Source organism: Alexandromys fortis, unplaced genomic scaffold (assembly GCF_014885135.2).
Source record: "Alexandromys fortis isolate MF-2015 unplaced genomic scaffold, M_Fortis_MF-2015_v1.1 scaffold_34, whole genome shotgun sequence".
NCBI lineage: Eukaryota > Metazoa > Chordata > Mammalia > Rodentia > Cricetidae > Alexandromys > Alexandromys fortis.
Window position 1 is genome coordinate 2,364,607 of NW_026067933.1, and position 22,608 is coordinate 2,387,214.

The window sequence follows — 22,608 nt, forward strand, 5'->3', positions numbered from 1 at the left end:
AAAGGTAATAGCAATTAACCAGACACAAAAGAGAGATAATATTTTCACCATTTGGGTAAAAAGAAAAGGCCCATTGGATGTTGTATTTGGACTAAAAGCAAGATAACAATAACTATAAATAACTAAATAACTAAAGAAAGGCCAGAGGTACAGAAGGAGTAACAGGTAACATGATTTTGAAGCTGCGGGAAGATTTCCAAAGATTTCTGTCAACAGCTGCAATTGGACAATAGAAAGGTAGTAAGAAGAGAGTGATAATCAAATATGAAATGGCAGAGAATGGAATGGGAGGCAGAGAAGGGTCAATTCAGAAAGTTCATTAGAAAATTTGGCTAACATTGAGTTGGTAGACTGATGAAGAAAAAGCAAAACATTTAGAACATAAAGCTACAGGGACATGGCAGTAGGTAGGGGTGAAGAAAAATAGGATGCCTAGATTTTACCCATGAGATGTATGGAATTATTAAACTTTTAATCACCCATGGTACCAACTGTTGGTGATAATGTAGAAAACTGCTTCTTACACTCCACTAAGAGATATATAAAATCATCAAGCTTCAGCAGAAAATACTGTGGTAACCTTAAATGACATGCTTTCAAAATGCTCAAAGATCCTGTTCTTAAGTGTTTGCTCAAAAATCAAAGAGGACATAAGTTCACAGAAGACATAATGTAAATGTTCTTAAAAGTATATACTGAGAAGTGAGACACTTGGCAACTTTACTCATGCCCATCACTTACTTTATGGCTGCATCCACCCACAGAATAACATTGTCAGCTATAAAAAGGAGGGAGATTTTGGTCACACATCCAATATAGCCCAATCTCAGAAACAAGTTTAAGGGGCAGATTGTATCAGTCCACTCTACATGGCATTCTCTAAGGACAGAACCATACACATATGAACAATACTCTCCAGAGGCTAGTGGATACACGAGGATGATCAGAATGCAGGGCCAATTTACTTGTGTGGTCAATCTAAAGAGCAAAACCTCTGGGTGGCTACCTACATAAGAAATCCATTATCTCACTAGGAGATGAAAAGAAAAAGGAAAACATGTGGTAGGTACTATTCATCCAACGATAATAACTCATGCCTTCTGACGGTGTCTATCTCAGAGGCTGTCTTCATTTGGATTCAAAAGGTGTTAGATGAATATGCCTCTTCAACATGTAATTATCCGCACTTCAAGACCCTTCAGGAGACTTGAGATTCCTCTAATCATCCACATCTCCACTAATTAAAGATGCTTTCCCAGCAGGATCTTTGTGTTTTTTTTTTTTTTTTAAATCAAGATGCCTCACCTGGGAATCATAACTAGCACTTTGACTGAGAATATATCAGATACGTGGATGGTCGGAGGCTACACTCTGAAGTCACCTTCTTCTCATTGTGTTCTACACTAGAAGCTTATAGTCTTTGAATTTATAGCTTACCAGGAAACACATTGATGAACAAGCATGAAATGCAGTAAATAATTAATTCAGTAAAACCAAACATAATATTTCTGTTCAAAAATCATGAAATATTAAACTTAAATAAGTCAAGGAGCTCTCCCAGGCACCTTAACTCAATTGAATATATTAATACACATGTAATCTCAGAGCCTTTATTATCATCAGTCTTAATGGGAAGAAGGCTAAGTAACTTCCCTAAGGTCACATAGATCATAAGTGCAGAGACTTGAATGTGAACCTAAGAAGTTTAAAAGACTGTTACTCTCCACTACAACCTACGATATTAGTGCTGCACACCTGTGCTCCTCTTTATCTACAAACCAAGAGTTATGCTGTTGTGAATACTTATTGTGTGCAAAGACCAAAGTTGAAAACAACAACAAAGGAAAACAACAACAACAAAAAAAGGTTCCAAGGGGCAAAGTAAGCATGAAGTAGGGTGTGCCTACAAAGCTTGGAAAGTAAGCATCAATATAGTGTGTGTGTGTGTGTGTGTGTGTGTGTGTGTGTGTGAGAGAGAGAGAGAGAGAGAGAGAGAGAGAGAGAGAGTCCTATGTGTACCAATTTTAATTCATAATTGCTCTCAGTCCAATTACTTTTGGAAATTTCTCGGTATAACTGACATACTGTTATATTACCTGAGGGGGAACAAAATATCTTGAATTTCACCAACAGTTTGTTACCATTAGTTTCTTTCTCACTCTGTGGAAAACAATGTACTGTAATAGTCAGAAGGCAGGCCAATATCAGGTCAGTCCCTCACTGCCCATAACTAGGGTTATGGTAAAAATTGTGTGGAGTTGACATATTATTACTTCTACTCATATGATAGACATCCATCTAGTGACTTATTTAAATATTTTTGAAAAGTTATAAAAATTCTCAGTTTGGTTTATGCCAGAGGATAGAACAGTAAATAAAAGTCTTTGCTTTCAAAGAGCTGGATCTCCTGGCAGAGGTAGACCAATAAGTGATGTTCAAAAAATAATAAAGGGGGCCTGGGTTATGGGTTCACTTGATAAAATGCCTACTATGACTATGAAAGCATGAAGATAATTTGTTTGAGTATGAGCCAGCTTTCTCGGGTGTGCTTTTACAGTGTGTTTACCCTATGAATCAACGGGAAGAACAAGAGGCTATCTATAGAGCTGGAAATAGATGGTAGAAAGTTGCAGCCAGAATGAAGTCTTACAGAGCCTTGCTGTAACATATATGATCACTGGATAGGTGAGAAAGTGTCAACTAAGGGAAGATATGAAGGATAGAGCTTCCTCTGAGTAGTCAGATCACTGAGAACATGATATGCTGTGCTGGCTCCTGATCATGTCACAGCTCATTGGTCTGATGTGGGAGTGTCATATCAATCTGTTGATTTCATTGGCTGAGCAATAAAGAAACTGCTGGCTCTGATAGGTTAAAAGATAGATGGGAGGAGGAAACAGAATAGAATTCTGGGCGGAAGAGGAAGTGAGGTCAGACTCTGCTCTGCTCCCGGAGAGACCCGACAGCTCTGCTGGAGCAGAGACACCATGCTCAGCTCTCCCAGGCAGCTGCAACCCACGATGGACTTAGGCTAGAATCTTCCCGGTAAGCACACCTTGGGGTGCTTACACACATTATTAGAAATGGGCTAGTCCAGGTGCGAGAATTAGCCTGTAAGGGCTAGAGTTCATGGGCCAAGCAGTTCTTAAATGAATACAGTTTGTGTGTTGTTATTTCGGGCATGAGCTAGCCAAGTGGCCGGGGCATTGGGGGACGCAGCCCCACCGCCGCTTCCATATTTCAACATTGGTCCAAGATGCTTCATGACCCATCTGTTTGTACACCTCTCAGAACTTGATATCAAGCTCAAGATCAATCTCAAAGCCCTTAATAGGATTCTGCATTTTAGACAACGGTCAAATAGGATAATTTGACTTGCTCAATTCAGACAGTTTAAATTAAAATCAATCTGCTGCCATGGGTACTAGAACCCAGGGTTGAGCTGAGGAAATGATTCAATAGCAAATATGCTAGTTATGCAAAAATAAAGACCAGGGTTTGGATTTCTGGGGCTTATGTAAAAAGCCAAGCTTGCTAGCATGCACCTGTTTTCCTTGATAGGTGGTTGTAGGAGGAGAGATAGGAAGATTCCTGGCAGAGCTCATTGGTTGACTAGTTTTGCTAAACCAATGAGATCCAGGTTTAGTGAGAGATCCTTGTCTCAAAAGCTGGAGAACAATTGTAGAAGACAGATGACATCAACCTCTGCCCTCTACACACACATGTACACATACACTTCCCAAACCCACGTGTGCACATGTACCCGCAAATACACATACACTCACCATCAAATACAAAAGAACCCATGATTGAGGACTGTAATCCTTACCATTTTCCTATCACATCAGAGCTAATATTTTGCTTACTAAATTATGGATGCCATAGTCAGACAAGTAAAGAGTGTTCTCATAAATCTAGACATGCCTCTGTTTTTTGATGGTACGAGGATGTCAGAAATACTTTGCGGGTGGTTGGTTGTTTTGGTAAGACTGTCGGAATCAAAAGAAAAACAGTGCATTTTTTCAGGCCATATAACAATAGTCAGGCAGAGCTGCTTAGAAGAAAGGGTTCTATTAAGACAGATCTGTGTTTGGAACTGGAGAAGCCTCTTTTTCATAACTGTGAACAATCTACATTCTCCACACACAAATGCAAAGAGAAGGAAGGCTTATTGCTGGCCAAGTGCCAGAGATGACAATGAAAAGTTTTGTCTCGTCCAGTGAAGATCCTAAAGAATCTGAGAGAGTAGGAGGAAACAATCAGCACAGACAAGGCCTTTGTGCTGCTGCTCTTGAGCCCCTTTCTGTGTACTCGGTTATGGGGAGTCTGTGTGTAGAAGGAGGCTGCTCGTTCGTTTCCAGGCCACCCAGGCCCAAAACAATCACACTTAAATTATATTAATTGCAACACTGTTTGGCCAATGACTCTATCATTTCTTAACTAGCTCTTAGATCTTAAATTTACCCATTTCTTTTAATCTGTGTATTGCCTACCGGTAAGGTTCTGTGTGGCCTACCGGTAAGGTTCCATCTGGTGTCCAGTGTCTGTCTCCTGCAGCGGCTAAATGGCATCTCCCTGACTCTACCTTCTTTTCTCCTCTATCTCTGCTTGAAATTCCCACCTTGTTCTCTTCTGCTAAGCCAGTGGCCCAAAGTAGCTTCTTTATTAGCCAATGGTAGCAAGGCAGATTCACAATGTACAGAGGGGAATCCCACAGCATCTGTGTCTGTAGATCAAAACTGTCTAGGACTGTGCTCACTGACTGCCAAGCCTCTGCTGAGCATAGACCAGGTTCACTTCTTCCTCCCATTGATATTCTCAAGAAATTCACAGTGCATGCTATGACAATGATGGAATAAACAGTAATCTATCTTCATTATTTAAGTTGGAATCCTGGACTGACTCAATTACAGTAGCTATTACTACAAACTCTGTATAGATAAAAGTTCCCTATGTATACTACACAGTGACACCAATTATGTGTTTAGATAAGTAGGTCATTAACTACTGACATGGTCATTAATTGGACAATGAACTGCCAGGAAAAGCAGCATCTAATGATTTTCTGAACAAGTTGACTTTTCAATATTGCTCTCTCTATATAATCATCATTTGAAAAATTATAATGCATACCTATTCCAAAAAGATAGATGTGAAATGCTTTTAATTTACATCATTGAACACAACTAGAAACTATGTGAATATGTTCTCATTTGGCAAATGTTACACGAATACAAAAGATACAATAAACAGACTTCTATATCACTAAAAGATAATCCTTTAGATATCACAAGTACGTTAATTTTCTCTTGTTACCTTTATCATCAATACTTCCCCTTTTCCTACTTCTAGTTAAGTATGTCATTTTGTCTATCTTGAAGATTTCTTTTCCTCTCAGGTGTCTTACTGGATGCTTCTGTTCTATAGATGTCACTCCTAAATGTTCAGCCTTGATTTCCCTTTTCCAGTCACACTGCTGACACCAGAGTCAATTTATTGCCTAAACTGCTGTACAATGCTCTTGGTATTGATTCCTTCCTACGTATTCTAAACTGCATTGCCAGGTGAGGTGGCATTTGCTTGGAAAGCCCAAGCAGCACCTGCAGTCCATGATAATGTGACTACAGATGTTTCTGTTTTACAGACCTGGTCTTCCAATGGCATAGCCCAGAGAACTGCTTTCTCTTGCTGCTCAGTACTAAGATCCCAGACATGAGACTGGGGATATAAACTGCAATTGTTCATAAACAGCCATAATATCAGGAGGAAGATGGTTTTCATAGATTCCATTTTGTTGGTAATGGTAATGAGAGTATTATTATAGCAGAGTTAACTTTAGCACCCAGTGGCGGCACTTTGTGGTCCATTTTGAAAGTGATTTTGAGTGCCAATCTTCTGGTTGGCCTTGAGTCAAGGCCTTCAGCTCTCTTGAGGCTGAGGTTCTCTGTATATCACCACCAGCCTTTAAGGAAGCTCAGTTCAATGTCTTAAACCTATTTAAGTATTCTTCCTGAAAGCAAAACCAAATCTATTCTCATTTTCTGATTAAGGGAGTTCTTGGAATCCTACTGCTTGTGGAATGAAGTCCAAGTTTCATAAGCTGTAATTTACATTCTATTGACTTTGCCTTTCCATCATCCATAAAGATACTATAATCCAGACACGCCAAACAACACACAAGACTCTACCTGCTTATATTTTAATGCTATTTAATGCTATTAACCCTTTGCTAAGTTACCCTTAATTCTTTCCCCATTGTCTAACGGATGATCATGCTTTCATATCTTGTGTCATACCTGACCTTTACTGTTATACACATTTCTTCTGTGTTCCCACAATGTACCATGGAACTATTTTTATGTCTGTCAGTCACATTGCTGAAAGTATATGTTAATACCTCATTACCAGGTTGCAAGGCTCTCAAAGGTAAGAAATATATTCTGTTCCTCCTTGTAACCCCCTCTCCAAGCACAGTTCTAGACATCTGAAACAGATATTACAAATGAGTGGGTTCCTTACTTCTTTTAATTAACCTTTTTTTAAGCTTTTCAATTCACTTCCTACCAACTTGAGCAAATGCTTCCTTAAGTTGTCATAAAACTCCCGAGGGCTCTCTGTCCTTGCTTGTAAACTCCTTGCAAATATTTCCTTGGAAACACTAGCTCTGATAAAAGGTTGTTCCCTTTACTCTGAGCAATTCTATCCTCTATTTCTATGTACTGGGGCATTTGACTATTCTATCATTTGTGTTCAAACTACATCCCAACTCAAAACTCATTAGTTTCTTTTTACATTGCTGTAGCAAAATATGTAACCAAAAAAAAATGACTTAAGGAAGAAAGGGTTAGTTCTGGCAGACAGTTCTAAAGGAAGTCTGTCATGGTGTGAAGAACCCCCAGTGTGGAGAGACTCTCACTCAAGTATGGGGATAATATAGACTCCTCCAGTAACTCCTTGCTGCAATCACAAGAGGTTTATTCGACAAGACAGGAACCAGAGCACTGGGGACTCATAACCCACGCAGGGGAGGAGTTCGACCCGAGTAACTGGAAGAAGGGGTTTTTAAAGGAAGAAACCTGAATCTTCCTTTAAAGTACAGTAATCTGAAAGGGGTAGGGAGGGCTTCATAGAAAATTCTGAAAATACTGGTGATGATCACAAGGGGGGCAACTCCCTGTTTCTCAAGATTATACTCAAGATTACAATCTAACTTTATCTTCAGCTAGTTCCTGAAACTGAACTGGCTAATCCTAGATTTTTGATTCTTCTCTCCCTGCTTAGATTTTTGGCTCTATTTTTTCCTGCTGGGGGGGGGGGTCTGGATTTATCCAGGTCTTTCAGGTGGAGAAGACCGGGCAGCAGGAATATGCAGCTCACACTTATTAGCTAGCTTTCTTCCTTATGCAGTCCAGGCTGTCAGTCCCTGGAACAGCGCTTCCTGCATTCCAGGTAGATCTTCCCACCCAAAGGCACTCAATCTAAATAATTCCTCACAGGCATTGTAGAAGCAGAGGTAGTTTTGGGTCTTGCCCATCTGTTTGAACCACCGCAGAGGTTACAATCAAATTCTAAAACAGTTTTTTGATTTTTTTTTCACACATTTTTTTTTAAACTGCACTATGAAGTTTTGAGAGTATCATGCTTAGTAAGAATATTTACTTAAAAAGAATATTTTCAAATATAGTAGCATTTAAAATGTAGTTTTTAAAAAGGAGATAAATGGATAGACAGATAAGTAGATGACAGACAAAAACGAACTACTTTAAAAACCACAAGAAAGGCTATAAGTTGGTAGAACCATATTGAAAATAATCTTGAGTTTCCTCAAAAATAAAATTATTATAAAATATAGCAACCCTATTTCTTATACTGTGTTAATCCATTTTCTGCTATTATAATGAAATGTCAGAGGCAATCTAGCTTTATAAGCATTAGAGATTTATTTAGTTTATAGTTCTGTTTGGTTCTCAAATTGTGTGGACCCCAAAGATTTTGCCTTTGATAAATGTGCATGTAAGCAAGAGTTTATAGAGAGCAAAACAGAAAGTCAGAAAGTGACCCTGGCTTGGCCTTATGGAGTTTTTCTGTGAGAAATTCAGAAGTCTAATCTCCACTAAGGAAATGCTCTTTGTGGAGGCTCAGAAACCTGAGCCCAGTTCCCTGTTGACCAAAGGTCAGAAAGTTGGAATTTATCTCTAGTTCCTTCAAGGTTGTAGCTATTCCACTTCAAGCAAAGGTCCCACCTAGAAGCTCAGAGAGCTCTGCTCTCTCAAGGTTATTGTCAACAGGTGTGGCTAATAGACAGACCTTGTACTCCAGGAGTAAAGTAGTAGATTGTTCCTACCTCCTACAAAAGAGTCTAAGGATTCAACTAAGTTCCAGTTCCCTTTATGGAGATAACCTGGAATTCCCTACAGCATGTTTTGGTCTAGTGTGTGAGTGTGACTTGTTTTTTTTTTTTTTTTTTTTTTTTTTAGCAACAGAATGTTTAACTATGAAAGTAGCCTGCGACCTTCAATTGGTAAATTCATTTCCTTGTTAATGCCGTCTTTTGTCTTCTACTTTTTGCAGTCAGGGGTATTTTAAGCAGTTGGAAATTAAACACAGGTGAATTTTCAGTACTCACTGGAGTTCCCTCCTGATACTATCCTATATGTTTCTCCATTTTATTGTTTTCATTTGCATCTTCATGTCTTCATATTCTTTATTTCTAAATCCCCATGCCTCTATCCTGGCAAGAGGTATTTTGGTCGAGGCTGGTCCCTGACAATGCTCCCAGCAACCAAAAGCTCTCTGACTGGTCATCTTTTGAAGGTTCCATGGTGTCCTGTATCACTACTAGGGATGAAACTTTTAACCTGTGAACTCTTGAGGGAGGCACTAAATGATTTCTAAGCCATGATATGGAACTATGTGCAGAAGAAATGAAATCAGTATCTTGAAAATTCTTGTGCTCATTTCAGCGGTGTTACAGAACCAAGACAAAGCAGCCACTTAAACTCTGCCAGCGGATAAACGAATATGGTTGTGTGGGGGTAATGCACTGTCATTCATCCTTGGTAAAAGGCTGTCTGTCATTTGTGAGAGCAGCAACGAACCCAGAGGGTGTTATTTTAAAATGAATAGTTGAGGGACAGTAAGATAACTACTTCATTTCTCACTTAATGTGGAACCTTAAAAAGAAAACCTTACAGAATCAGGGAGTGGAAAGGTGGCTGCCACAGGCTGGAGAGGAGAAATAGAGGGTTGTTGGTCAAGCAGTTTTTTTTTTTTAATTTATGTAGGATGAGTAAGTTTTGGAGACTAATAAACAGAATTTTGACAGCAACTTACAACATTGTTTTAAATCAAAATTTGATTAGAAGATAGAAATGATGTGTCAATACCACAAAAGGCTGAGGTAAAAAATGATAATAATAGCCTTGTTAATTGATGTGTTATTTAGCTTGAGTCTGATGACTAGTTCCTTTTGGATAAGTGTATTAAAATTTCAAAAAATATATAAATCTTACATGTCAGTGGTAACTCACAGTTAAGTTAGGGTGAAAATAATACATACCCCCATTTTTGGAGAATAAAGATTCTAAAATATCTGTTTAATTTTAACATGTAATAGGGTTATTGCTTTTGTTTTAAATAATTATAAAACATTTTAAATACATTTCTTATTTAATGTATTTATTGATTTAAATATATTACTTAAATATGCTAAGTAAAATATATTACTCATTTGTTTTTATTTATCTTATTGTTGAGATAGCTTTGATGTATCATACGTAATAGACCTCAATCATATATCTAATTTGCCAAGATTTTCTTTCTTTCTGTGTGTTGTCCGTTTACTTTTCTGATTGGGTCTTTGACTTTTTTAACTTAATGTTTGTATGCAGTGCTAGGAAGGGGTTCAGTTTCATTTTTTAAACCTGTACATCTCTAGTTGTCCTAATAGCTTTTGAAAAGACTTTTTTTTTTCTCAGTGAAATGTCTAGGGGCAGGTTTACTTTTGCCCTAATTTTCTTTGCTTCCAGTTTCTACTAGCTATACTTACTTATACTGTAAATCCAAAGTATACATGCTCAGACCAAGCAGATAATTTGTGAAAATATGTGACAAGAAGTCAATTCTGGGAATCAGTTAACTCAATGGCTATGAAAATATGATGTATGATATATAATCACAGTAAGTCACCAGTGTTGAGATTAAAAAAAATCCGTGTGAAACTCATCATATAGTTTCCTCCCTTATCTCATGGAGATATAGACTGGATTTCCTGGGATCCTATTAGAAAGTTGTGCTAACACCATTTTTATGCTGTGAATTTCTTGGTATTTGTTGGAATTGGCTTTGAGAAGCTTTCTTCTTCTTCTTCTTCTTCTTCTTCTTCTTCTTCTTCTTCTTCTTCTTCTTCTTCTTCTTCTTCTTCTTCTTCTTCTTCTTCTTCCTCTTACTCCTTTTCTTCTTCTATTTATTCTTATTTCCCTATCCCCTCCCATCTTTCCTCTGACCTTGCAGTTTCCTTCCCAAAACAAAACCAAATTTAAATAAAAGACCAAATTAACCAAATATATAAAGAACTCAAGAAAACAAACTAACCAAATAACACACACTCACACACACACACACAGAGAGAGAGAGAGAGAGAGAGAGAGAGAGAGAGAGAGAGGAGAGAGAGAGAGAGAGAGAGAGAGAGAGAGAGAGATCTGTTGTGAAGTCGCAGCGTAGCTTGCCAAGTCACACATAGTTTACTTAGTCCATTCAGCTTTCCTTGCACGTGTTCATAGCCATGAGTCATTGGTCTGGCTTGAGGCCTCTGGTTTCTGTTACCCCACTGATAAAGGGCTCTCACTGGGGCTCCTCCTGGATAGATGTTATTGTCCTATGTCACAGTGATCTTGCAGTTTTGGATTTATAGGTTTGTCCCCTTCACCTGCTCCAAATGTTCATAGATGAGGTGGATATTGGGATTAGCTAACACACAGCCACGGTTCTGACCTGGGTGGTAGCTGGGCTGGTCAGCCCTGCAGCTTTCCTTCATCCTCACTCCCTGGGCAAGCTCTCCAGCACTGCCCACGTTAGGTCACCCAATGCAGCCTGTAGCAAGAAGCGCAGCAAAGTTATCTTGCTCTCAAGTCCTCAGATCCAGGTCACCACATTCATGCCACCAGGGTCGGCTCTACTGTTTTCCTTGGATCATATAGAGGGCCCTCTCTTCTGGCTGCTGTAGGTGCCATTCGAAGAGGAGGGAAGAATCAGCTCTCCTACTCTCATACCCTCAGAGCTGGCTCATCTGCACACCTGACAGTGAGGTCAGCTCTCGTGGGCTGCCCAGGTGAGGTTTAGGGCCTGCTCTCCTGTTTGCTGCAGTTGGTAAGGGGCAGTGCCAGCTCTCTTGCCTGTGACAGGGAGCAAGGGGCAAAAGGGGGAGGGAATCTTTCCCTTACTGATGCCACTGCTTTGGCAGTAGGGGAGGTGGTCAGCTTTGTTACTCTCACACACACCCTCAGAGCAGGCTCACACAGGGTCAGCTCAGGTGTGCTGTCCAGAAGGCATGCAGGGTCTGCACTCTTGTGTGAGGGTCAAGGCTAGCTCTCTCACTCTTGCAATCCCCAGGACAGTTCTCTTACCTACCACAGATGGCAACGGATGAGGGGGTGAGGGCACCTTTTTTCTCTCCCATGCCAACACATAACAAATGAGGCAGGACAGGGTCAAATCCCTGCTCTCTCACCTTCAGGGTTAGCTCACCTATATCCCAGACCATAGGGTCAACTCTAGTGTGCTGCCTGGGTGAGGGGCATGCCTGTGGTGAGGGATGGGACCATCTTTCCCAAGCACTGGGCCAGTTCTCTTCTGAGGGGAGGGTCCAGATCTTCTGCTGCAGAATCCAGCAGGGGGTGGGGTGGTGAGGTGGGAGGATAGGGTGGAGAGAGGGGGTGAGGGTAGGGTGGAGAGGTGGGGGCAGTTATCTCAGCCAGTGAAGGGCAGGGCTGACTCATCACAGCATGGTTCCAATGACACCTTAATGGACACCATCACAGACCCCAGCTGCAGTAGGACCATGACCCCAGACATGGCCCATGACTGCAGCTCGGGCTAGACGTCATCATGGCTCTGTGGCACCACAGGCCACCTGAATCAGTATGGCCCTGGGGGCAGCATGGCCCTCAGACACCAACACGGTTTCAGGAGACTGACTAGACCCCTGAGTCATCTGCACGGCCCTTGGTAGTAGCAGGATCCAGAACACCAACTCATACTATAACTGCTGAAGGGCCACAGACCTAGACATGGCCCTCAGCAGCAGCCCTGGCTCTGATGACACCATGGCCCTTGGAAAACCTGTGTGGTTTTTGGTGACAACATAGGTCATAGACATCAATACAGACCCCAGGTGTGATAGGACCATGGACCCAGACATGGCCCTAGGCAGCAGCCCTGGCTAGATGTCACCATGGTTTGGGAAGCTTTCTTAATGCTTTTATTGTTTTACATTTTTTAGAGGAAAAAACCATCAAAGGCTAGAAATTATCCCTGGAGCTTTTCATAATTACACATTTATTTCATAGGGAGAACAAGGCTGTATGGATTGACAAGTGTTTGTTTGGAATCATCTGTAAACATACACAATGAAGAGAGATATATTTCATCATATAAATATTTGATTTTTAAAGAGGACATAATGATGATGCCTACAAAACAGTTATCTAATTGGAAGACGCCAACATAAAAGAAGTCATACAACGAACAACAAAAATAAGCACATGTTAGTTTTGTATTGTTACAATAATTTCAAGACCTCAAGTTTGCTTGGCTCAGGTTTGGAAGTCCTTGCTTATGATTGGGTAAATCATGAGGCTCTGTGGGAGGGGCCAACACAGAGAGCAAGAGCAGTGTGTGTTGAGGACACAAAGCATTTACTTTCTCTCTAAGAAGCAAAAGAGAAAGAGATCAGAGTCCAACAATTCCTTCAATGCCACACCCCAATAGTAATGCCCTTCTAATGTGTCCCACCTCCTAAAGGTCCACAGTATTTCAAATATTGACAATCTGGGGATCTAAGCCTTAAACATACGGGTCTTTGGTGAACACTTTTCTGAATCATAGCAAGATGTTATCTCTAAGAGCTTTAAAATGTTAGAAAAAAGTGAAGGGATTTTCAAACTAATCATAACTGTTAGAGAAACCAGCTTCTTAATAAACAGTTGGAAATTTTCTCCAAATATGAAGAAACCTGATATATTAACTGTCATGATAACACACTAGCTAAGTTAATGTAACCAAGCAATATGGTTGCCATAGAAAAAAGTACCTGAGGTGTCAATCCAAGCATGCTTCTCGAGTGGATTTTAAAACTTAGCAGCAAAGCTTAGAGAGATAGCTCAACTGTTGAAGAAACTTACTTCTCTTCTAAAGGACATGAGTCAGGACTCAGGAAGCCCTTGTCTGAAGAAGGACAATTAAAAGAAATCCCACATTAGCTCAAAATTGAGAAATAGTAATTTGTTTAGGGGTAGACTCACAAATCAGAATCTTCTGCTGGAATGGAGATCAGAAACCAAATCCCGCAGCTGGAAAAGAGGCCAGATGCATGCTCTACATCGGCACAAATAGGTATAAGAGGCCACGCCCCAGTGGGCGGGTAACCATTGGCTGTAGGACTTCCTACAGCACTTGTCTCTTGCTTGCTTTTACAAAGCATAAAACCCTGTTTTGTGAGCTCAGGCAAAAACAAAACGAAAACTTTTGTGTGAAAGTGTGCATGTGAAGGGAACAGTAGACTGAATGTATGTCTGAGACATGAAGAGACACTTTAAAGTTGAGATGAAAAGGTTTAAACAAAAAACCAGCACTTCAAAGCTTAACTAGGATTAAGTACCTTTTCCCTTAGGAAGAACTTAAGTTTGCCAACCTGGCTAGTGGTTTTTGGAATGCCCTGGATGGCGAGGCTCTTAGTGTGGCGTGCATTTACTAAGCTTCGTCATGTGGGAATGTAACAAAGTCCCTCTAATCTCAGCCCAGTCACTTGATCTAGCCATTCCCACATGGGCTGAGGCAGGCAAATGCAAGTTAGGAAGATGGCACAGGACTGTCCCTAGCAGGCACACTGACACATAAAGACCTAGCAAGAGAGCAGGAAAGTGTTTTGACATGCATTGTGTTTCGTTGTGTTTACAGCTGCTATTCACAGTATTGTAAGGTGCTAGAGATGAGTTTTCCAGTAAACCACAAGAGTCCTGGAGTTGGTGGACAGTCATACTACCTATTTTGGAAATTTTAAAGTAGTTATTTTGAATCACAAATTTTCCCCTCTGTCTTTACAAGTGTCACGGGACATAATTGAGTAAGAGTGCCAATCAAGTGCTTCTCTAATTAAAATTTCTCTCAATTAGGGTTCTATAATCCTTCTACCATAGATAGAAAAAGAAAAGTTGTCTATTATGTTGTTTGTATATGTTAAAACCTATAGCAAAAGCAAATATCATCTCATCATTGGTCTCTGTCAGCAGTGGCCTCTCAGCAGTGGTCTCTTCAGCGGTGGAGAGACACCTGAGTGCTTGTTGGGTTTTCACATATTCTTACATGAGAAAAGAAAAGACTGTCTGGAGGCACATGTTACTTACACATATGGCGTCCTGCATATTTTGTATTGATTTTAATTTCTTTATTGAAAACATGAACATTTTTAATTTTCTAATATTTAAGACATCCTTTGTTTGGAGAAATCTTAACAGGGCAAAAGTATATTTCATTGTAAGATTGATTTCTTTATGTCCTGCAACCAAAATGGTGTACTTCTTCAACAATAGGATCTCACCATATAATAATGGGGGGTAGCCAGGAGCAATGGCTATTGCACGTGCTGTTTTGGAGACCTCTGTGGTCTCCCTGACTTATTGAGAAGTATTCCCATGCCTGGCACTGCAATTTTTATTTGATAACTCACTTCTTCTGGAATCAGCATTGTCCACACACACAGGGTACCTTAGTTCAAATGCTTATAAAATTATATGTTGAAATTCACCTTCTATCTAGTAGATTTCATAAAGCTTTTTATATACCCTTAGTTTTAACTGTCTCCCTACCCCATCTTCCCCCCATCCCCCACCATCATCCTTGATCGAACCTTTAATCTCTATCCTTTCACTCATTCTCATGTAGCATATTTTCTACAGCTCCCTCCAATTCTATTTCTAATTGGATTGTGAAATCGTTGTTTTTATATATATATATTTTTTCATACCCCTGCCATTAGGTTAGTTCTCTACCATGCCACATAATGTCCCCTATTCTTCCTTGATCCTCCCTTACAGAGAAAATCCCAAGAATAATTAGGACAGTAGATGAACCTACAAGAAGACAAATTTCAGCTCATTGTCAATGAAAAAATAAGATGAACAGAGTGGAAAAGAGTTGTTAAAATCTGGAAGGAGCAATGAACCACCTGTCATTAGAGGAATCCAGCAGTGTGTTGAGAAGGAACAGGTTTTCATATACATATTTCCTTAGGACTTAGAAAAATTTTCCAAACCAAAAGAACTATGTTTTTTTTTAAATGTTCAAGAAATGATATTAGGATGAGCCATTTACTTGAGAATTTATAATAAGTTATTTTAGAGGAATTATTATGCAAATAACAAGTAATAATTAATTGCCCTCCAATAGCACTTGTCTTATCTCTACCCAACCAGAGGATTCCTTGCCTGTCAAGTTGGTCTTTCACTTTGAAAGAGATAGTATCTTGTGAATAAGAAAAGGCACTTACTAGAAAGTCTTTACTTGGTCCCATTTTGTTAGTTGCTAAGGTAGTCTATGTTCTGTTGCTTTAACAAGATCCCTGAGGCTGGTGACTCTTTATAGAATCTGCAGTAGGATACTCTTTGGAGATGCAGAAGTTCAAGAATATAAAACCATTTTGGTTTGGCTTCTGATGAGCCCCATGTGATGGAAGATAAGTTAACATGCATAGGAGACAAGTCACATGAACACAGAGTGGTAAGACATGCTGGTGTACTTGACATCAAATAAGTCTCATGGTCAGTATTCCAGTCAGAAGAGATTAGATCTTGGCAGGACCCCCATCCTGTCCTGGGAATGCTAACCTAGTCTCTTAAGGAGGACTTTTTATGTGAGTAGTTCTCATAACTTAACCGACTCTTGTTGATTTCCACCTGTTAAACATCTTGTCACCACCTCTCAATATCGTTAAATTGGGGACTAAACTTCCACATTTGAACTTTTGGGGGTACGCACTAATCCCAAGACACAGATGCCTAGTTCCCTTTCAAATATCCCAGAGCTCACACTGGTCTTTTAACACTATTGTTTGTGCATTCAGGTGAAAAGTGTATACTCAGCTGGATCCTCAGGTATATGGTACAATGGTATATACCATTCAGCTATAATGGTACAATCATACAGTGATATAAGTCAAGAAGAAAACGTTCTGAAATTTTATCTTTGTAAGTCTATGATAAAAGAAGAGGAATTTGCCACCAAACCAAATAAAAAAAATCCAAGTGCTGAAGAACAGAGAATGCTGTAACTATGCCAACAGAAAATTACTGCAGAAGGGCAGCCTGCCAGCTTCCATCTTCATGTTAATAGCATATTGTCAAATATTCTACACTTAGGTAAAAAATAATTTTTGAAAGCGATCGGTCAGCTTGACTGCAAGGCAGACCGTGTCAAGGCCATTTGCTACACTTAAAATCACCATTAGGAACCTTAACATTTTGTTTTCATCATCATCAAGGATAGGGAATGTTTCAAAGGAACAATATTTTTGGGAGTCAAATAGGGGAATTTTTTTCCTTCTTCCTAAGAGAAATAAGCAAACACATTTGACTGAGAGCAATAATGATTTTTGTAGCCGAACTGAGCATATCTTGGATGGGGACAGGGACGTTTTGGCCTCACTCATTTCTTTAAACAAGTATATGTAGTTTTCCTCAAGAGTTGGCGCTGACTGAATCCCTGTATCTGCATGACAGGAATCTTCTGACTTCACAGGAGGGGTGATGGCTTGGATAAACTCAAGTTGTATGGCGGATCTAAGTAATCGATTGCTAAGAGTCTTCAGTTTCATTTGATGAGTGTACTAAACTTGTATCAATGTTCTAGAACATTACAGGCTTTATTTGCTTCCTCATCCATGTGCAAATGTAATAAACGTTGCATTCAGGAGTCCTGGGTTTGCTTCTGAATACGCTGGTAGCTCCTATTAAAACGGATACACTGACCTCTGAGACTGTTGGAATGTGAATATTATACCAGGTAGCTAGGGAAAAAAGTAAGACCACAGCATGCCAAGGGGCAGGAGTGCTATCCTTGCATTTCTTAGGGTAGCTTTACTCTCCTTCCCTCTTTATTCTTTTGTTTTTCTAAACAATTTGGATAATAAGTTGTTCATTGATTTATTTCTTCATTCCTATATCAGATAATTATAAATGTCTACTCTATGAAAAATGCCCACTGAAAAATATTTATAAGGAGCCTATGCTCTACTGTTCCTCACAGATAGCTAATCAGACTACACACACACACACACACACACACACACACACACACACACACACACACCTTCAGCATTGAAAAGATAAAGCCAACTACCTGGGGCTGTGAGATCATGAATCTACATGAAAACCAATTACCGCCACTTTACCAGGTCACCGTAATTCCTAAATACATTCCAAAACTTCTTATAGTCACAGATATGTGTAGCTCTCACCACCCCTCATCCAAGAAAATTCTCTAAAAAGCAAACCAAGACCATTACAGAAAATTACAATGGGTCATAATACAGTGATACATGGACCATGTGGAGACCAGCTCCAGTGGATACAACTACAACATAAGCCCTGCATTGAAGGAGCAGGGAGCATCATGGAAGGAAAGGTCAAAAGAGTCTAAGAGCCAGAGAACCAGGCTGTGAGATTGTGCCAACTAGGAATGATAAGGAAGTGACACTCTGATACTACGACCATATGGTTGCCTAAAAAAATCAAATAATGATACCACCAACAGACCAGCAAATGTGAAAGGAAAAATTCTCACTAAGCCCCACTGCCTCTACAAAACTACAGATAACTAATGACTACTGAGAGAGTGAGAATTAGTCTTTTCCAGAGATGAAGTTCCTAATTCATTATTCAACACACAGTGGTCAACCCTAAATTATATACACATGGGCCACACTGATGGACTCAGCAGGTTGTAGTTATATATTTATGTGTGTGTATATGTCAGATTAATAATCAAAAAGAGGTAGTCAATTTGAGAGGAAAAGAAGGAGAGGGCGTGTGATGGGTTGGAAGAAAAGAGAGAGGAAGACGTGATGTAATTTCATTTTCATTAATTTTTGATAAGCTGGGCGGTGGTGGCACACGCCTTTAATCCCAGCACTTGGGAGGCAGAGGCAGGCGGATCTCTGTGAGTTCGAGACCAGCCTGGTCTACAAGAGCTAGATCCAGGACAGGCTCCAAAACCACAGAGAAACCCTGTCTCGAAAAACAAAAAAAAACAAAAAAACAAACAAAAAATTAATTTTTGATAAAAGAAAAAAGTTAATTGAAGAAACAATAGGCAGGTTTTAAATAAAATGTCTGTCCATAATAAATAGAAGTAAACACATTAAACCATAAGTAGTAACTTTTTTCAGCTATTTTATGAAAGGATTTAATATAGATTGTATTGGGGGGGTAACTTTACCTCATAGTATATAATCATACTTTAGAAACATGACTTATTGTAAAACATTCAGATTAGCAAGCAAATCACATCTTCTGTATTGTATGACTTTAGTTCTACCAATGACAATGATTCTTCAAACTACAGCTTAATCTGTTGGCATTATTAGCTAGCAGCACTTTGGGTTTACTCTGTAGGTAATAATTAATTGCATTTGTTTACAGATCATAATGCCAGTGACTCTAGAGAGAAAATAGGACACTCTATAAAGAACACATTCATCTAATTTTATTTAATATTCAAATCTCTGGGCTTATGGACTAACGTGCATTTCTTATTACCCCTTTGGAATGAGCGTTAATGTTCCAGAATGTACTTTCTCTTCTTCCCTTCCTCCATTTTATCATCTCTGAATTTCTCACTTCTAACATCCCATGGTACCAAAAAAAAAAAAAAAAAATGAGGTAAGAGTTGGTCCAGAAGAAGCATTTTCTCAAGTTAGCAGAGGGAGTGGCCAGTCCTGTGTTGGCCCTGGTGCTAAGACAGACTAGTCACTGAGTCCATCTGAAGAGTCCCTCTTTTGGAATTTGATTCTCTTCTCGGTTCACAGAAGCCAGGTCCTTGCCTCTCAGGACACAGTTCAATCTTAATCTACTTGGTCAGTTATTTACTTCATGATTATTAAGGCTGTGGTTAATGAATGATGCCAACCTAAGCATTTGGGAAACTTGTATTTAAATCTACACTCTACATGGTTGACAAATAATTTATCCTTCATTTTAGGAAATGGGATATGGGCCTAGAAATTTGCCAACATTTTTTTTTTATTTAAAAATTTCCACCTCCTCCCATCCTCCCATTTCCCTCCCATTCCTCCCAATCCCCTTCCCCTCCCTCTTCAGTCCTAAGAGCGGTCAGGGTTCCCTGCCCTGTGGGAAGTTAGTTTTGAAGCAAGGTTTTACTCTATTGTCTGTGTTGCCTAGGCTGGGCTTGAACTCATAATTCTTCTATTTCAGTCCTCCCAAGAGTTGGAACAAGTAATTATCAGCCATGTAACATCACCATCTATGTTTTGGTTTTGTCAAGAGGATTTGGTTTAACTTAAAGATTTGATGCATTAACCCAAAGTAATTGAAAAGAGAAAATGTCTTGTCTTAATAGCTTGTAAAATGCTCGGAGATCAGCTCACATATAAGACCCCCTTTTCCCCGCGCGATGTCTAAAAACTTTGAAATTTATAAAGATGTTTGGAATATATAAATAGACATCTCAGCTGGTGAGATGGCTCAGCAGGTGTAGGCACCTGGTACTGAGCACAGTGATTTAAGTTCAGTCTTTGGTACCCACATAGCCAAAGGAGAGATCTGGTGTCTGCATTTGTCCCCTGATCGTTATACATGTTCCATGATGTAGATATGTTTGTACAAAATAAAGAAATTTTTAAAATAAATAAATAAACACCCATCAAGAATGACATTCAGTTTGGGAGCTAGTGGAAGCTTAGGAACAAACGAATTCCAGGAGAAATCCTAGTTTTCAATTCCCTGACCAAAATTCTCAATTGAAACTGACTAAAATTGATAGGCATTTTATACTCTGAAAGTTCAAAGAATGAAAACAGCAGTGTGACTGACTGAAGCAGATGTTGATTCACTAAGAACACAAGTCTTTTGACTTTTGGTGTGATTTCCCCTCCTTAGCAAGTGTACATTAGCATACACTTAAAAAAAACTTAGAAGCCTTTGAAATGCTATGTATCTTTTGAAACATGAACACTCTACTGATTGATACCTTACTATATAAGCAATGTGCCTATCTGGCTTGATTTGATTACAAGCACAGAGATGACTACCCACACAGTATATACTTTTACCCAGAACTTTACTAGAGACAAGAGAGGCAAATGAACACCTCCCACTCAAAGAATTAGTAGTCTTACTGAGGATTTAAGATCCATATGCACTTCGTTTAAATGAAGAGCAGAAGAAGGGAGAACATGACCAAGGAGGTCAGGACTGCAAGGGGTGTGCCCACCCACTGAGACGGTGGGATGATCTAATGGGAGCTCACCAAGGCCAGCTGAACTGGGACTGAAGGAGCATGAGATCAAACCAGACTCTGAACGTGGCTGACAATGAGGGCTGACTGAGAAGTCAAGGACAATGGCACTGGGTTTTGATTCTACTGCATGGACTGGCTTTGTAGGAGCCTAGTCTGTTTGGATGCTCACCTTCCTAGACCTGGATGGAGAGGGGAGGACCTTGGACTTCCCACAGGGCAGGGAACCCTGACTGCTTTTAGGACTAGAGAGGGAGGGGGAGTGAGAGTTAAATGGGAGGAGGGGAGGAGGTAAAATTTTTAAATAAATAAATAAATAAAAAGATCCATATGCATTAGTAAAATAGTGAATGAAGTAAGTTATTCTACTTCAGGGACATGAAAGAGATTTAAATCAATATTGCCAAATAGTAAATCAATAATTCTCAAATTTTAGGGTGCATAAAATTACATACAAAGCTACATAAGCATTAGGAGTGTCAGGAATCATTTTGGTTCAATGCTACAGTCATTTGCATTTATGTCAAGCGCTCCAGGTTACATGGATGCATTTGGCCTAAGAGGCTTCCTGGGATGGACTTTTGAAGTAATGCATCAGGGAGTTGGGCACAGATTGGAGTTACCATTATAGAGAAGCAAAAAGAACATGAATTAGTAAGATCAAATTTGAAGGAGAGAAGGAAAGCATATTCTTAGCAGGAAAGGCTCAAAGAAAAGCATACATTTGACAATGAATATGTCATAAGGAAAAGGCAACCAGAAAACAGGTTTGAGGGAAACTCACTTCCTCTCTGTTCCCACTGATTTTCTGCACCACCCAAGTGTGATGGGCAATCAAACTGTCTTAAGCCAGATGGGGAAGGGGCTTCTTCATCTGTGTTCAAACCTTTCATCTCACTTGTGTTATCCATAGTGCCCAAGAGTAAATGACAAAGGTAAACCCTTAGGCTTACCAACCCATATGCAAAGTCTCTATTTGTTTGTGAGCTGAATAAAGAGAAAATATTGTAGATATATGGAATAGTTTTTTTTTTTTTTTTAAAAAAAAGAAAGCATTTCCTTAGGTGTCAGAAAAGGTTCAATTCAATCTATTACTATGCCACTTAATTCCTGGCACATTTTATCTGACAAGTTTCCATAAAACAAAGATGATAATAACAGCAAATAACAATACAGATGTTCATGACTGTATTGGTGTATGTTCCTGCTACTAGAGAGTGAACCTGGAGTCTCATGCTTACGAGGCAAGGACTCTACCACTGAGTTACTGTCCCACACCAATCCCCTTTTTGCTTTTAAATATTTTCTTAAGCTTAATATATTTTCTTAAGCTCACTTTGTAGCTTGGAATGTACTTGAACTTACAATCTTCCTCCCTGAGTCTCTTGAGTAACTGTATTTATAGGCCAGCATCACCTGCCTGGATTTTATTAGGTTTTGAAAATTAAACAGGGTAGAAACTACAAAATCCCTGGAGCATAGTAGAATATGGTGTACAAGACAGTAGTATTAGTCGTTTATTTTTATATTTGAACAGAATGTGTTTTAAATCAGCTAATGTTCATCTGATGTTACAATTTAATTTCTATACAACACAATTACTGTGTGCTAAAATAATACAACTGTAGTATGTTACAGAAGTTTAGGTTTCTCTGCTTAAAAATGAGGCAAACTAACACAGGAAACTAACTTGTCTTTGACTTGAAAGTGATTAACACCAGGGCACAATTTGCATTCTCTTAAGATATATTCTTTAGAAGCTTCTAAATTCTTGACTATTCATTCCTTGGAAACTCTTGAGTGACATTTGCCACCTACTAATCCTTTGAGTTGACTGGAAATTACTTTGTCAGATCTTTTCTG